This window comes from Apodemus sylvaticus, chromosome 22 (genome assembly GCF_947179515.1).
Source record: "Apodemus sylvaticus chromosome 22, mApoSyl1.1, whole genome shotgun sequence".
NCBI lineage: Eukaryota > Metazoa > Chordata > Mammalia > Rodentia > Muridae > Apodemus > Apodemus sylvaticus.
This window is the reverse complement of record NC_067493.1, coordinates 492,450-509,794: the sequence shown is the minus strand read 5'-3', so window position 1 is coordinate 509,794 and position 17,345 is coordinate 492,450. Positions and strand designations below refer to the sequence as shown.

The window sequence follows — 17,345 nt, the reverse complement described above, 5'->3', positions numbered from 1 at the left end:
ATCAATGCATGTCTGGCTTTTAAAGTTATGGCTGTGTGCTAGAGTATAGCAGTGGAACATGTGAGAGGAGGTAGACTCATCAGCACAATGCACAGCTAACATCAGATTCTCAGAGAGGACTAATGCTCAATTACCCTTTCAATAAGCATGGTCTGTCTATTCTAATTAAATGTAATCTTGAGTGCTTAGGGCATAGTGTTATGCTAGGGCTGACAATGAAAGACACATTTAGAACTAAGGGACACTCCAATTAAATGCTCAAGTCTGTTTCGAGACCTTTGCATGTGCAGCCATATTGTGGAAGGCAGCTATGGTGGAGAGCAGCACACGGATCTGACACCTAACTTTGTAGATGGACTAAAAAGGTCCTAATCAGTGGTTGTCCACTCTAATCTTGAGGAGTTCATAAGCAAAAGGTTACAAAACAAGTGTTTATAACACTTGGAAAGAATGCTCTAACATCACTTTTGTGAATTAATTTTGTAGTTAGTGACGAAGGTTGCATTCAAATCAGTGACAAAGACTTTTGTCTGGGAAGAGAAGCAAAGGTTCAGTTCTGCCTTCTCCTTTTCAACAATCAGTGAAGCCATCTTCCCATGCCATAGCCTTGATACAATGTACAGGACCTGGTTTATGTCAATAATCATTATTTAGAATATTTAAGTGATATGGAATTATCCAAAGGAAGCATAACCAGCTCTTCATATTCTGGATGGTTTGATTTCTCCTTTTAGATCATATTCTGCAAGTTAGATGGTCTCAACATATTACTAGAAAAGTCACGATAGATGTAGGAGGCATGGCCATGCACACCTGTGATACCATCACTCAGGAAGCACAAGGATTGAGAATATAAGTCTAGGCTACATAGCAATACTCCATCTCATTAAACCAAGAATAAATAAATAAACAAGTAAATAAATGGATACAAAGTTCAGCTAAATAATTTGATTACTGTTGAATATTTTCTTTCTAGTGAATCTTTGAGATAGTAATGCCCTACTTGAATTATTGGGTTGATAATAGCCTGAAATGAACAATGAATGTCAATACAGACGATAGTCTGTGCTTATCAGTCGGGTCCACGGTACCAGAGGCTTCAGTCCATGACTGAATGGTTCTTTTGCTTTTAGGCCTGTGGCAAGGGAGGACGTTGAGGGAGCGAGTGTGCACTGAAGTGCAGCTATTCTCCTCATGGGCAAAGGAGCAAAGAGAGAACAGGGGAGTCAAGGGGCTCAGGTCCCTTGAAGAGCAAGCCCCCAGTGACCTAACGCCCTCCAGCTGGACTCTAGTCCCACCCCTTCCTAATAGCGCCATAGCCTGGAGACCCAGCCACCTTACCCTCATGAGAATATGGGTCTAGTTCACAATCCACACCATAGCTCGGATTGGTTTTTGAACTGTACTTCAGCAATAGTTACTGTATGAGACATTTCTTCTGAGTAAGATCGTCTTCTTGGTGAGACATTTATAAAGACATGGACTGAGAGTCAGAGAGCTTACGTCTTTGGTGTAAACATCCTCAGCTGATCAGTGCTGGCGCAGTTACAAACTAAGCTTGCAACCTGAAAATTCATGTTCTTCAGCAGCGATGTGAGATCCTTCCCCAGAAATAAAAGTAATAATTATTAGAGTTTCGTTTGGTGTCTTTGTGTGTAATAGTAGTAATACAGTTCAAGCTATGAGTGCTGGCAAGTCAGTTTGGCAGTAAAAGGCACTTGCTACCAAGCTTTAGGCTACACATGGTAAAAGGGCGTGAGGGATCCCTGAATGTTTCCCTCTGACCTCCACACACAGGCTTGTTATGTGCATGCATATGAGTGCACACACAGACAGAATAAATAATTGTGAGAAAACATTTAAAAACGTGCAAGTATTAACTTGGAGTTGTAACGCCTGAGAAATCTACCCTAACCTAAACTCTCATGTCCTGGAGGGATCAGGAAACAACCTGCTTCAGCTACAGATGCAAGAGTAGACACAGCAGAGAGAGCTTTGCCTCATCAGTCACCCGTGTGAGGCGGTTTCCAGGAACTGTTGCTCAATCGACCACACACAAGCCACCAGATCTAAGGGCGTGAGGCATGAAGTCAGAGAGAGAGCTCCTAGGAGTCAGATTAGCAGTTAGGGCTTTGTGCTTTGTCTCGAAGACTCTTGGCTGTTGCGGGTATTATATATTTAGAAAGCGTTTACATTGACAGAGTGTGGCGTGACTTGGAAATGCACTCTTAACACTGGGCAGGACTCAGAGGATCGGAGTAGAACTCTTTATTCAACAGAGTAGAGAACAGAGGTGTCCCAGAGAGGGAGATGCCAAGGTCCCTTTTGTACTGTGTGATCTTCTCTTAGCAAGCGCTGTCAGCAGTTTCAAGTCCTCACAGACAAAAGCAGAGAAAGACATAGCCACAGCATTGTTTTGTTATTATTATTATTTTTATTACTATTATTAGTATTATTTTAAACAGGGTTTTTCTGCATAGGCTGGGCTGGCCTCAGACTCTCAGAACCTTCCTCCCCAGGCCTCTTGTATCAAATGTGCACCACCACAGCTGGCTAGATTTGGGGACTTTTGGAGATGGAATCTCAGTATGTTGTTCCTGCTGGCCCTGAATTTCTGGATCAAGCCATTTTCCCGTCTCAGTCTCCTGAGAAACTGGTACACAGCGCCTTGACCAGAATCATTGACCAGACAATTATGTACATAATTGTCTAAAGCCAGTCTAAAGTCAGGTACAAACAGGCCTCATTTAAGCTTTATGGCAAAGAGCTGGGTCTTCCTCACTCAGGGATGGGGCCCCTTTCCCTAAAACTTGCAGCTTAATTTTAATTACTAACAATAATCACCTTTCTAGCAATGGACCTCTCATCCAGTGTATAAGGTGTAGATGCCAAACGAACAAACGAACAAACAAAACAAACAACAAAACCCAGGCAGAACTTGATGCTGCACGCTCCGTCACCAGGGCAGGCTTCAGTGAACACGTTGAAAATTACCTTTCCATCACTTCCTGTCAAATGGCCCTGATTTTCTGTTGGCTCTACACCCAGCCTTTTCAGACTACAATTCACCTGCCACAGTCAGTGCTAGGAATTAGATATTTTGCATCCCATTGCTCTAACAGTGATGCAGACACTGAAGAAGATACAATTATTGTGTAAAGCTGTGGTAAAGTAATGAGATAAAATTCACAGCAATTACTTCAAATACAGGGTTGGTCTTTTTTTTTTTTTTAAAGAAAAAATTGTTACCAAGATACAGTTCACACCCTGTAAAGCTCACTTGTTAAAATATAGAGCTCAATGGTATACTTAGCATATTTATAAAACCGTCAATCATAATCTAATTGTAAAACACTATTATCACACCTCCTCTGCCTGCAGAAACCTGTATTACTTTGAATCAAGAGTGTATTTCTTTTCTTGATTTAGAGTAACAGATCTTGTGGTTCTTGAACCCTGAGCACCAGTTGTCAAGGGTGGGATACTGTGAGAAACTGCATTGTGCTTGGCAGTCTCCACTTTGTTTACTCCATTATGGGGAGACTAAAGTATGTTTCAAAATGAAGAGGTTCTGATATTTCCAGAACTGCAAACACTTGGTTAATTCACAACAGCCCAGCCAGAATTTCATGTAGCGCCCCCTACCTCTGCAACATTGCCTTGCACCCTCTGTTTCTTCCTAGCTGGTTAAGTTATGCTCCTCATGCCCATCTGGTATTAGCTCTTAAACACCTCTTAATGACAAGATTTAGGCTGAAACAGCTCAGTGGAAGAGCACTTGCCTAGCAGTCCAAGACCTTGGATTTGACCCCTAGGACCAAGTAAACATAGCATCCTGAGGATGTCATAAACGGAGAACCTCTCATTCCTGACCCGAGATTGTACCAGTGATGTGCCCCACGCACAGATGAGAGCTCCAGGGGCTGTACCAGTCAGTAATGTGCAGAATGCACAAACAAGACCTTTAGGGGGTGGGGCCTTGTTTCCAGTGCCATTGTGGTCACAACGGTCAGAGTTGTCCTGTGTCATAAATAGCTAGAACATGGGCAAAAATATTTGAAGCAGATGTTTTTGAAGATTAGAACATAGGAAATCCAAAGACCATGATAGCTTAGGAGCAGAAAACATTTGAAATGGGCTCCACCGCAGACACAGCGTTTTGCTTAGCCACAGCTTTAATGGTAGTACTGTGACCCAGGGCAGTTTGAGTAGAATTTTAAGGCACCTGAGAGATGTGGGAAGGGTTCCGTAAAGGAGAGTGGTGACAGAAAGTGGAAGCTACAGTCAGTGATTAGGGTGCCTTGTGTTTACACAGTATAAACCTCACTGAAGCCAGGAAAAATGGCCAAACTGCTGTGGAATGAGCCCTCAACAGACCTCAAGGAGGGCAGGGAATAACGCTGAGGCCAGGTAGAGCAGGCAGCCCGAGCACCCAGGAAGACAGTGGGAAGTGACTTGTCTGGCAGTAGAGCTAACCTATCCCAGGAGTAAAGGCTATGCCAGAGCCAGCTTAACCAAGTGAGGCGAGTCGTGCTGGAAGAGTTAAATATGATCTAAATACAAGGCACGCTTTAATGAAAGTCTAAATAATTAAAACCATTACATTAAAACAACTTTAAAAAAAATAGAAAAGAACAGTGAGCAACACATCTTAAATGAAGACCATGAGCATGCAGGCAGTCAGGAAGATGGGCTCTGTGTCCGTCACCATCCAACACTGTCACACAAGCCAAGAAGACTGCCCCTGTGTCCGTCACCATCCAACACAGTCACACAACCCAAGAAGACTGCCTCTGTGTCCGTCACCATCCAACACTGTCACACAAGCCAAGAAGACTGCCTCTGTATCCGTCACCATACAACACTGTCACACAAGCCAAGAAGACTGCCTCTGTATCCGTCACCATCCAACACAGTCACACAACCCAAGAAGACTGCCTCTGTATACGTCACCATCCAACACTGTCACACAAGCCAAGCAGACTGCCTCTGTATCTGTCACCATCCAACACTGTCACACAAGCCAAGAAGACTGCCTCTGTATCCATCACCATCCAACCTAGTCACACAACCCAAGAAGACTGCCTCTGTATCCATCACCATCCAAAACTGACACACAACCCAAGAAGACTGCCTCTGTATCCATCACCATACAACACTGTCACACAAGCAAAGAAGACTGCCTCTGTATCTATCCATCACCATCCAACACAGTCACACAACCCAAGAAGACAGCCTCTATATCTGTCACCATCCAAAACTGACACACAAGACAAGAAGCAGGCACACAGTCTGTAAATGGATAACCATCTTACTTTGAAACAGATCCAGACATGACAGCAGTGATGGAGTTAGCAGATAAGGACTTTGAGTTATAAATATGCTCAAACGCTGGCAGATTTAGTGAGCCTAAGCATAATGAGATTAGTGGAAGATGATGAAACCTCCAGAGCTAAAGCCAGTAGAATATTAGAAAGAAACACTTGCAACAGAGGCTAAAAATGGTTAGACCCCCAACAAAGAAGGCAGTGCGTCTGAACACACAGAAAAAGGATCTACCGAGCCCGGCACACTGACTGAAGTGAAGACTGGGCGGTGCTTTGTGCTAAAGAGAGTCCCTTATTCAGGTTAAGCATTTTCTCGGAAGCCGCAGCCAATGACAATTTGATATGGAGGTGCCCTCCTTCCAGGGTGGGGTTGTAGTAAGTCCTCAGAAATCCCTAAAAGTGGTTGCATATTAGGTAGTGTGCCATATTAGCCACCAAAAATTCTTCTTGGAATAATCTAAATTTAATGATACAAAAAATGTTGATTCATGCAAATCTCTTCTATTAAACTCATTAGAAAAGAAAACAATGCGACTGTTTAAGAAAGGTTTCTTTAATGTTTCTCTACATTTATAGATATTTCACAAATTAATTTGCATATGACCTTATGTTATTTAAAAACAAAACTGACATTCTTCATTGATACATTTCAAGGAGGAGGAGGGCGTTTGGTTTTGTTTTGGGTTCCCTGTACTCTCAGGAGGAAGAACAAGTCTTTGCCTCTGTGTAAATACTGGGCAAGTGGGTCAAGGAACTTCCTTAACCGTGAAGTAGTATTTCCCATGGATTTCCTCAAGGTAGCACTATGTACAGTAGTAATGGCCACCTGTGTCACTCCTAACAGCCTGGATATCTGAACCATTTTTCTTTCATCCTTTAAGTCTTTAAAATCAGTCACATTCTTACCCTCACCCCATGCTAGGACTGAGCCCTGATTGTTGGCTGTGCTAGACGCATTCTGCATCTCCTTTGTCTTGGGTAAACATGTGAAAGTGGGATGTCTAGGTAGCTCATAAACACACACCTGAGTTAAAGCGCAGGTGTGCTCCCAGACACCCCGCCCGCACTGCATGACATGTCAGCCCCATGCCTCCTCGCTGACAGATGCAGTCATCTTGTCTTTGCTCTGTTCCAGGAGGGGTCCAGTCAGGCCAGCCTTTTCTAAACCATCAGTTTCTTAGGTTTGATATATTTTCAGTTTTTTTTTTACAATTTCCCCCAAGCTTAGAAGGTTTACATCTAAAGGCAAAAACATATCAGTGAAGAAAAAAATAGGTTTTCTATGGAATGCATGGAGTAAAATAATAATTGTTTTCCAAAACTTTACTCCCAATGTCAGGTTCATGTTTTTAGTGTAAGCCTTTTGGACGCTCCTGTCGGGAGTCCTCAAATGACACTTTGTTCTGGCTCCTCAGAAAGTGTTCTGTCTTTGATATCTCTATCAAAGCAAGGCATTGCTGGGGAAAGGACTGGGTTAACCTCAGTAATTTCCGAATCGTGGCTGAGCAGGCTCCGCAGGCCCTGCAGGTCCTGGGGGATAGAATGTAGACAGCTGTGACAGGATGGGGGTTGGGTGGGGTGGCCTGGGGCGGGGCTCTCGATCAGTGCAGCTGGTATCCTGGGAGGATTTTCTCTCCTCTCTACCCTCTTATAAAACTGTAGAGATTTCAGGTTATTCTTAAATTCAAACATTTGGCAGGAACGATACTGCTCCAGCTTTGAAGACACTTCCAGAGAAGGCCTCTGCATTTTCAAACTCCCAAGTCCACACAATTGTCAATCCAAGAAGAAATTAACACAAATATAAAATTAGTATATTGAGTATGACAGACTAAGGCAGTATTTGTCACCTCTGCGCTCACAGAGTAAATATGTTTTAACTTTTTAATTGATTCTCTGTACCCCAGGCCCAATCCTCCCTCTCTCCTTTCCTATCTGCCCTCTGCCCTTGCACCGCCCCCAAAGAAACTTTAAAACAATAAAAAACAAAACAAAACAAAGAAAGCATAGAAAACATCTCATCGTGGAAGCTGTAGTGTCACAGTGTGTCCCACAGCACACCCTTTTGTCCACACATCTTCACTCGCAGAGGTTCTTTTCAGCGAGTCCTTGGGCTGGCTCAAGGCCTCCGGCTTCTGCTGCACCATCAATGCTGGATCCTCACGGGGCCTCCTGTCGCATCTCCTGTTGTTGCCCTGTGTCATGGAGGTCCTACAGCTCTGGATCTTCGAGATCTTCACCGTCTCCAGCTGCTCTTAGATGAGGTGAGATATTGGAGTGGCCCAACTCGAAGTCCTGGATCTGGGTTTGTGGAGTCGCTGAGCTGGTCAGCCTGCCGGTCCCCCCACACGTGCACCACAAGGTGAGCTCCCCAGCCCTGCCCGGCAGGCTCACCCAACGCTGCAGCTGGCAAGAGGGAGGCAGGGTCAATCTCTTTCACTCTCATGTCCTTGGGGCTGGCTTACCAGAGCCTTCGCCATCAGGGCCAGCTCTACTGTGTTGCCCAGGGCAGGGCAGGGCCAGCTCTCCCAACTCCCTCAGGTGTTGTTGGGGGGGGCATCTCCCCTGTGCCCATGCCACCTCACAGCAGGCAAGTGGCAGGACCAGCTCTCACTCACTGGCATCCTCAGGGCCTGCTTAACGCCCACCCCAGCACCATGGGCAGAGCTGCCCAGGTAAGACATGGGGCCCACGCTCTTGAGTGAGAGGTAGGGCCAGCTCACCAGAGTGTCACATCAAGTAAGGGAGCGGGCCAGCTCTGCACAACCCTTGGGCATCGCAGCTCAGACCAGAGATGTCCGCATGGTCTTCAGTGGTAATATGAGCCACAGACACTGACACAGACCTCTGCTGCTGAATGGCCCTGGGCCCAGACATGACCTCAGATGGCAGTGCAGGCTCCCCACATCGGGCCATTCCTTCCGCCCCCACGTCTCCAGTTCTGCGCTCTTCACAGTGCTCAGGCTGCTCCACTTCTCCCTCTCCCACCTGACCACCACACACTCGCACGTTGCAGCCGTTCCTGCTGTGGGCAGGCCACATGGTTAGTGGGCCTCTGGGTGTTCCCACGCGCTCACACCTCAGGGCATGGCAGATCTCTCAGTGTCCTCCTGAGCATTGTGGTGTAACTGTGGGCGAGCCCTTTGTGTATCTACACCCCACCTGTGCCACTGTGTGGCATGGTGATGGGCAGGTTCCCGGATGTCCACAAATACCTTTAAAAAACAAAGATTCAATTGATTCCTTAGATTACATGCTCTATACCCAAGTTGTAAATAATTTATTCTATTTTGGAGGTTCTCAACCTTCCTAATGCTGTGACCCTTTAATACAGTTATACATTCCTTTAATACAGTTAAATACAATCCTAAATGACCTTTTTTAAAAAATTAATTAATTTATTATATGTGTATACACTATAGCTGTCTTCAGACACACCAGAAGAGAGAGTCAGATCCCATTACTGATGGTTGTGAGCCACCATGTGGTTGCTGGGATTTGAACTCAGGACCTTCAGAAGAGCAGTCAGTGCTCTTAACCCCTGAGCCGTCTCTCCATTCCCCTAAATGACCTTTTAATACAGTTCCTCGTGTCGTGTCAACTCCCAAAATTGTTTATGTTGCTGCTTCATAACTATAATTTTGCTATTATTATGAACTGCAATGTAAATGTCTAATACTCAGGATATCCGATATGCAACCCTAAAGGGGCTGTGACCCGCAGCTTGAGAACTGCTGTTTTATTTTCTTTTTGGCTAGTATTCAACGTTAGGGGATAACGTGTATTCAGATTCAGGAGGCACTTAGATAAAATTTGGACCGTGAACAATAAAATGCTACTGAGAGACATTAATTGCTGTATGGCTGTCCATGTTAGAGGCACGTTGGAGAAATACCAACAATGATAAAGAAAGGGGCCTTTCACCTCTGAGTGCTGTGGCTTCCTGCCCCAAGAGAAGCCATTTCACTGCAGCCCAGCAGGGCTGTCGACGGGGCGGGGCCCTCACAGAGCATTGCACAGAGCTCCAGCTTAGAGTGGGCGAGCAGAGTTCAGACGCAGATCAGACAATGTCAGAGGTCACTGACAATGACCTTTCTTGGCCTCAGGGTATTTTGTGTAGCTTCAGTGTATTTGCCACTGACACTGGGCCTGGGCACAGGAAATCTGTCACTATCCCGCCCCCCTCCCCACCCCCGAGTCACCTGAATCAAATCAGCAAACATTTCTGTGCCTCAGTAAAAATGCAGTGATAAGTATGGTGTCACAGTGTTCTTGAGAAGATTAAGACACTAACACATGTAGAATGTGTCCTGGTACACAGGACATACTGTGTTCACCTGACATATAGCTATTACTAGATAGCAACTATGACTTATTACCTCCCAGCTCTAATGGAGACACAGAAACATACTGAGTGCATGAGAGAACACTCCAAACTCAAACTGATGAAATTTGGAATCCCCGCTACCTTAAATTACCGTATAGACCTGATTTTGAACTGGGAATAGTTTCCACCCTACCCCTTGCTCATATTTCTAATTCTGTGACTCTACAACTGTTGTTAGTGTGTAGTTTCTGTCTGTCTTTCATTCATTCTTGTTTGCTTCTTTTCTTTCTTTCCTTTGGTCTTTTATTATTATTATTATTATTATTATTATTAATTTGGCAAGGGGGCAAGAAGTTGGGACGGGGTTTCCTTATGTAGTCTTGGCTGTCTTGGAACCCACTTTGTAGCCCAGGCTGGTCTTGAACTCAGAGATCCACCTGCCTCTGCCTCTGCCTCCTGAGTGTGGGATTAAAGGCGTGCGCCCCCACTGTGCAGCAACACCATGTTCATGTGGGTTCTGAGCACTGAACGTGGAGCCGCATACTTCCCAGGCCATCTCTTTACCAACTGAGCTCTGGTCCCTGCCCCTCTACTTTATGAGCATTCTTCTGCGTCTTTCCTGGGACTTTGCTCCACTTTGCTCACGCCTTTGGCGCTTTTCAGAGTTCTATGGTTGTGTTACCCCCACCTTTTCCTTCTTTCTTCTCTCTTCCCTTGCCTTCCTTCCTCTTCTCAAAGGTCCTCACATACTCCAGGCTGCTTTCAAGCTCACTATGTAGTCAAGGATGACCTTGAACTCCCGGTCGTCCCTTCTCTATCTCCTGAGAGTTAAGATCGCAGGTGTAGCCGCCGTATCTGGCTAATAGAATGGTGGGAATTGGACCCAAGACTTCACGCATGCTGGGCAAACATCCTGACTGAGCTGTAATACCAGGCCTAATGTAATTAATTCTTTCAATATAATCTTTGTCAGTTGGGGCATAGTTTAGAGTTTTCATAACCTGGAAACACAATGTTTCTATTACTTAATTCATGTTTCCAATTCTGGGATGCCTGCTAACATTAGAACAACTGAAGTAGCCACAGCTGGGTCTTAAGACCCGTGATTTTCAGAAGAATCTGTCATTTAGACAGATATGCCAAAGCACAGTGTTGAAATAAATATTTTTATGATTAGAGATGATAAGCTTGGTATTACTTTTGCATAACTGCAGCATTAGAAGAAACTTTGTCTATTTATTTCCTGTAGTTTCTTTGATTAACTTTCCTGTTTGCTACATTCTCATCAGCAGAAGAGACTAAAAGCCCCAGGTTACCACTAACCATTATGGCATGTTTCCTTTTTAATTTAATATAATTCTGAGTTTAATTTCATTATTTTCAAAACATGAATTTACAGCATTTCATGAAATTATAAAACAAAAAGAAAAAAATTAAACTTTGTGAAGAATATTCTCTCATGGAATATGTGTTTTCCCATAACATTTTCCTAGGGAAATGTAAAATTTTGAAGCTTCTAAAAAGTCTATTAAATTTTGTCCATAATTGAAAAAATAAACATTTAAAGTAATATCAAAAGCAGTTTTAAAGATTAATATTATCATGGTAGAGGGGACCTATGAAGGCAAAAATTGCTAAGATCCTTTACAAGTATAATGCTTTATTGACCTAGAGACCGCCAGTATATTTCCCATTTAATTCACCTATCACTAAGCCTTTGGTTCTAATATTTTAAGATGTTATGTTCTAGCGAACTCTCCAGAATACCAAGGCTGCAGGACCTGGCCATTCCTTGTTTTCTAGTTCCTTGCTCCATTACGGCTAACAGAATTTTTTCACATCCCTGGCTTTCTTAGCTCCCCTCCCCAGTCCCCACCCTTTCCTGCTTCCCTTTCTCACACAGCAAATTCTGGAACACACGGACAATGTCAAGTAGGTGGTCAAGAAACCCAGCTATGGGATAAAAACAGCTCTGGGCTTGTAAATTGTCTTAGCATCCAATCTTTGGAACAATTACGGAGAATGACGAGGTTGAGATAATGGAAGACCAGTAACAAGACGGGGGCGGGAGGGTCTTTGATAGGCCAGGGCTCCTTCTGCCTGTCACGTTTGTTTCTCCCAGTGCACACAGCACACTGGGCTTCACTGTGTACCCCGGACTTCTAGGCTCTATGTGATTGCTCGCTAAGGAGGTTAATGTTCTTTTTCCTGTTCCAAACCAGAGGGCCACACGTTTTAGAAGCATGAATTCCAAATCAGAAGGCAGAGACATTTCAAACAACTCTCCTAGTTAAAGCTGATAACTAGGCAATATTGAAGTACATACTTTCTGATACCAAATTAGTTAAGAATAGTGACTACTTATTACAATCTTACACCAAGGGAACTTGTGTGCACTGGCACTGTGTGTATGTGTGCATGCCTGTGTGTGTGTGTGTGTGTGTGTGTGTGTGTGTGCATGCCTGTGTGTGTGTGCACATGTTCATGCGAGTCATCCCTCTTCAGCACCGTAGACTATGTTTACTGAGAAGGGTCTCTCACTGGCCTGAACCTCACCAAGTGCCCCAGGCAGGCTGGTCATCAAGCTCCAGGGCTCCCTCCACAGGCTCCACCCGCCTCCGAGCTCAGTGCTGTCTTCCATGCCCGCCTTTTATGTGTGTGTGAGTAGAATTCAGACTCATATTCTCACATGCAGCAGGCACCTTAGACACTAACGCATCTCAGCAGCCTCAGCTACATTATACTTCAGTCACAGTTACTTTCCTCATAAGCCACAGTTCAGCACACATCTTAGCTTTAAATATATATTTAGTTAAAACTGAGTAGTTTGGAAATACTCCAAACCATTTCTGATTGAGAAGCAAGGGCATAGTCACTGGACCGCTGGTTACATCTAGCTTATGAAAACTGAAGTCCTCGGTGCTTAGATCTGTCAGGCGCTGAGCCTGAAGTAGTGTGTGGCAGGGTTCTCAGGGAAGGGCGTATTCCATGACCACTGAGCAGCATGGTGCAGTTCGCTCTGTTGCATTTGAGTGTGTAGCCAATGTATCTTCAAACTCAATATCAAATTGCCGCAGTTTCCCAAATACTGGGGCTTGTAGGAGTGTATGACCACACTAGGGCAAAACTTGTTTAAATGATAATTTACATGACTTATTTTTGGCAATTTCATCAGGAACAACAGCAACAATGACACACAGCCCCTGCTCTCAGTGTGTGTCATACTGTAGTGTTAGCAAATTTGATCAGCACAAAGCCATTGCTGTCTGAGGCCACACATCACTGATGGATGATCTAATGTGTCAAGATGTCAGAGGACCGAAAGGGTAAAGTCTAAGTAGGGTCAGTTCCACAGAGATGATGGATATTAAATTACATCTTGTGGAAGAAATTTGCATAAATACTACAAAGCAGTAATAAATCCTGAGAAAGGATTCATAGAAAACTTTATAATTAGAAATATATAATTGAATGTTAGGCTCTAGAAAGGTTGGCTATCAAATGATAACTAGATAATCAGATCCAACTTTAGGGCTCTAGGAAGGATAAGTCATTATTTATTTATTTATTTTTTATTTATTTATTTATTTTTGGCACATAAAATATCTCTAGGGAGATAAAATAAGATATCCAGAGAGATAAAATTGGGTGATGAAGCCTTAGTCTGGTGTGTATTTTTCATTGCATAGGCAATTCTTTGTTGTTCTTATTTGATTCAAGACTTCCCAGGTGGTCCTGGGAGATTTGCCTTCTTCCTGCTTCAGCCTGCTAAGATTATAGGTAATCACCAGTATGACTCTGCAAAAGATTTTAAAATAATTCTCTATGCAGGTTGGTGTAACAGCTTGTGAATAACAGCAGTGCCCATGGAAGCCAGAGGAGGACTCTGGGTCCCCGGGAGCAGAAGTTACAGGTGACAGAAATCCATACCTCACTTGGTCCGAGTACCGAGTGACCTGGGTACTCGGAACCAAGAAATGCATGTGCTCTTACTTAGAAGCCGTGTCTCCAGGCCCTAAAGAAGAACACTAAAAAAACCATGTAGAGTTTGGAGCTCCCATCCTAGACAATCCAACTCAACAGCTGGGGACAAAGTCCAGAGTTTCCATTTTCTACAGGGTTTTCAGACAGTCTCCAAGTGGGGAAAATTTCATTTGGGAGCTGGTGTTTTGAAACAGGTCATCTGTGAACAGACTGCTCCACATTCCCATGTCAGGGGAAAAAATCTTCTCAACTTTCTTCAATTCTGAGTAAACAGACAAATATTTATGTTATCTTATCGGTGGTATTTCTTGTTCATCTCTCTGGTTTCCAGAGCCTCGTTCCAGAGCCAAAACATAGAGGTTTGCTTTCCTGGAATTAGCTGGGTCCACCCACCTAACTCCAGACTCCTCACCTACAGCTCTTGCATAGTGAATCCCAGTGTAGCAGACTTAGTAGTGTTTGGGGGTTGTGGGACAACTGAATCAGGTTCAGTTCATCCAAATATAGAGGCCACACAATGGAGGGAAACTAATGAAAAATCCTGTCAACAGTCCATGTTTAGGTGTGATGAGTGAGAGACGGAGATGTGGGGCTGGCTGCTGCCATTTTTTTTTTTTTTTTTTTTTTTTTTGTTTTTGTTTTTTTTTTTTTTTTTTTTTTTTTGTTTTGCTTTGTTTTGTAGAATATGTGTTTTCACTCTATAGCCCAGGGTAGCTTTGAATTGAGGGTAACCCTCCTGCTTCAGGGATGAAACTATTGAAACTTGTAAGTTCGGACTCCGTTTTAGAGAACCTGACCTAGGTGTGAACTCAGGTAAACTAACAGGCTGGTACCTAGCATTGGTTTCCAAATTGCCCCCCCCCCTCAACAAAACCCAAGCCTAGCTCCAGTCTCTAGGCTAATCCCCAACAAGACTAGAGTTTACAGGTTACACCATCAATAAGACCAGTGTCTCCAGGTTATTCCCCCAACAAACCTGCACCCAAGGTTACAAGCCCATCCCCTTCCTAACGACCACCAATGCAGAGGGGAGCAGAAGTTAAGTTTATGACATGACTCCCAGCACCAGGCAATGATGTTAAAGGCCACAGTAGCTTTCTAGTTGGATGCTTGCACACACACTCCCTGCTTGCTGCTTACTATAAAGCCTTGTCTTGATAGACATTTGGGGCTCCCCCACCACCAAAACTGTCCTGCATGATGGCAGCGTGGTGCATGAGGGTGGGGTGGGGCAAGCTAGCTGGAGAACTTCAGGCCAATTCCCCTTATGAACATCAATGCAAAAATACTAAATAAAATTCTCGCCAACCGAATCCAAGAACACATCAAAACGATCATCCACCATGATCAAGTAGGCTTTATCCTAGGGATGCAGGGATGGTTCAATATAAGGAAATCCATCAATGCTATCCACTACATAAACAAACTCAAAGAAAAATAACCCACATGATTATTTCATTAGATGCTGAAAAAGCATATGACAAAATTCAGCATCCTTTCATGCTAAAAGCCTTGGAAAGAACAGGAATTCAAGGCCCATACCTAGACATCATTAAAGCAATACACAGCAAACCGGTAGCCAACATCAAACTAATGGAGAGAAACTTGAAGCAATCCCACTAAAAACATGGACTAGACAAGGCTGCCCTCTCTCTCCTACCTTTTCAATATAGTACTTGAAGTTCTAGCTAGAGCTATTAGACAACATAAGGAGGTCAAAGGGATACAAGGAAGAAGTCAAATTATCACTATTTGCAGATAATATGATAGTATACTTAAATGACCCCCCCAAAAAAAAATCCCACCAGAGAACTCCTACAGCTGATAAACAACTTCAGCAAAGTGGCTGGTTATAAAATCAAGCAAATCAGTTGCCTTCCTATACTCAAAGGATAAGCAGGCTGAGAAAGAAGTGAGGGAACTGACACCCTTCACAAAAGCCACAAAAAATATAAAGTATCTTGGTGTGACTCTAACCAAACAAATAAAAGATCTGTATGAGAAGAACTTCAGGTCTCTGAAGAAGGAAATCGAAGAAGACCTCAGAAAATGGAAAAATCTTCCATGCTCTTGGATTGGCAGGATTAATATAGTTAAAATGGTCATCTTGACAAAAGCAATATACAGATTCAACATCAAAATCCCAACTAAGTTCTTCATAGAGTTAGAAAAAGCAATTCTCAAATTCATCTGGAATAACAAAAAACCCAGCATAGCTAAAAACTATTCTCAACAATAAAAGAACTTCTAGGGGAATCAGTAGCGTAGACCTCAAGCAATACTACAGAGCAATAGTGTTAAAAATCGGCATGGTATTGGCACAGTGACAGGCAGGCAGATCAATGGAATGGAATTGAAGACCCAGAAATGAATACACACACCTATGGTCACATGATCTTCGACAAAGGAGCAGAAAACATCCAGTGGAAAAAAGATAACCTTTTCAACAAATGGTTCTGATTCAACTGGAGGCCAGCATGCAGAAGAATGGGAATTGATCCATTCTTATCTCCTTGTAATAAGCTCAACTCCAAGTGGATCAAGGACCTCCATGTAAAACCAGACACACTGATACTAATAGAAAAGAAACTGGAGAAAACCCTTGAGGACATGGGCACAGGGGAAAAGTTCCTGAACAGAACACCAATAGTTTATGCTCTAAGATCAACAATTGACAAATGGGACCTCATAAAATTACAAAGTTTCTGTAAGGCAAAGGGCACTGTCAAAAAGGACAAAATGGCAACCAACAAATTGGGAAAAGATTTTCACCAACCCTACATCCGAGAGTGGGCTAATATCCAATATATACAAAAAACTCAAAAAGTTAGACCCCAGGGAACCAAATAACCCTATTAAAAACAGGGTACAGATCTAAACAAAGAATTTTCACCTGAAGAAATTCAGATGGCTGAGAAGCACCTTAAGGAATGCTCAACTTCATTAGTCATTAGGGAAATGCAAATCAAAACAACCCTGAGATTTCACTTCACACCAGTCAGAATGGCTAAGGTTGAAAACTCAGGAGGCAGCAGGTGTTGGAGAGGATGTGGAGCAAGAGGAACACTCCTCCACTGCTGGTGGGATTGCAAGATGGTACAACTGCTATGGAAATCAGTCTGGCGTTTCCTCAGAAAACTGGACATGACACTTCCGGAGGACCCTGCTATACCTCTCCTGGGCATATACCCAGAGGATTCCCCAGCATGCAATAAGGACACATGATCCATTATGTTCATAGCAGCATTATTTATAATAGTCAGAAGCTGGAAAGAACCCAGATGTCTCTCAATGGAGGAATGGATACAGAAAATGTGGTATATTTACACAATGGAATACTACTCTGCAATTAAAAACAATGAATTCATGAAATTTTTAGGCAAATGGTTGGAACTGGAAAATATTATCCTAAGTGAGGTAACCCAATCACAAAAGAATACACATGGTATGCAATCACTGATAAGTGGATATTAATTAGCCCAGAAGCTCTGAATACCCAAGACACAATTAGCATATCAAATGACTCCCATGAAGAAGTAGGGAGAGGGCCCTGATCCTGGAAAGGCTTGACTCAGCATTGTAGGGGAGTACCAGGACAGAGAAAAAGGAGGGAGGTAATTGGAGAATGGGTGGCTTATGGGACATATGTGGAGGGGGGGAACCAGGAAAGGGGAAAGCATTTGGAATGTAAACAAAGAATTTAGAAA

The 17,345-nt window shown here is 43.4% G+C and overlaps 2 protein-coding genes across 3 annotated transcripts in view; both read left to right on the top strand.

Moving 5' to 3' along the window:
* Positions 1–17,345, top strand: part of LOC127673364 (fatty acid-binding protein 12-like) — a 164,888-nt gene that overhangs the window by 13,960 nt on the left and 133,583 nt on the right. The window lies entirely within an intron of this gene.
* The window catches only part of LOC127673361 (zinc finger protein 878-like), a 176,940-nt gene that overhangs the window by 109,542 nt on the left and 50,053 nt on the right, over positions 1–17,345 (top strand). The window lies entirely within an intron of this gene.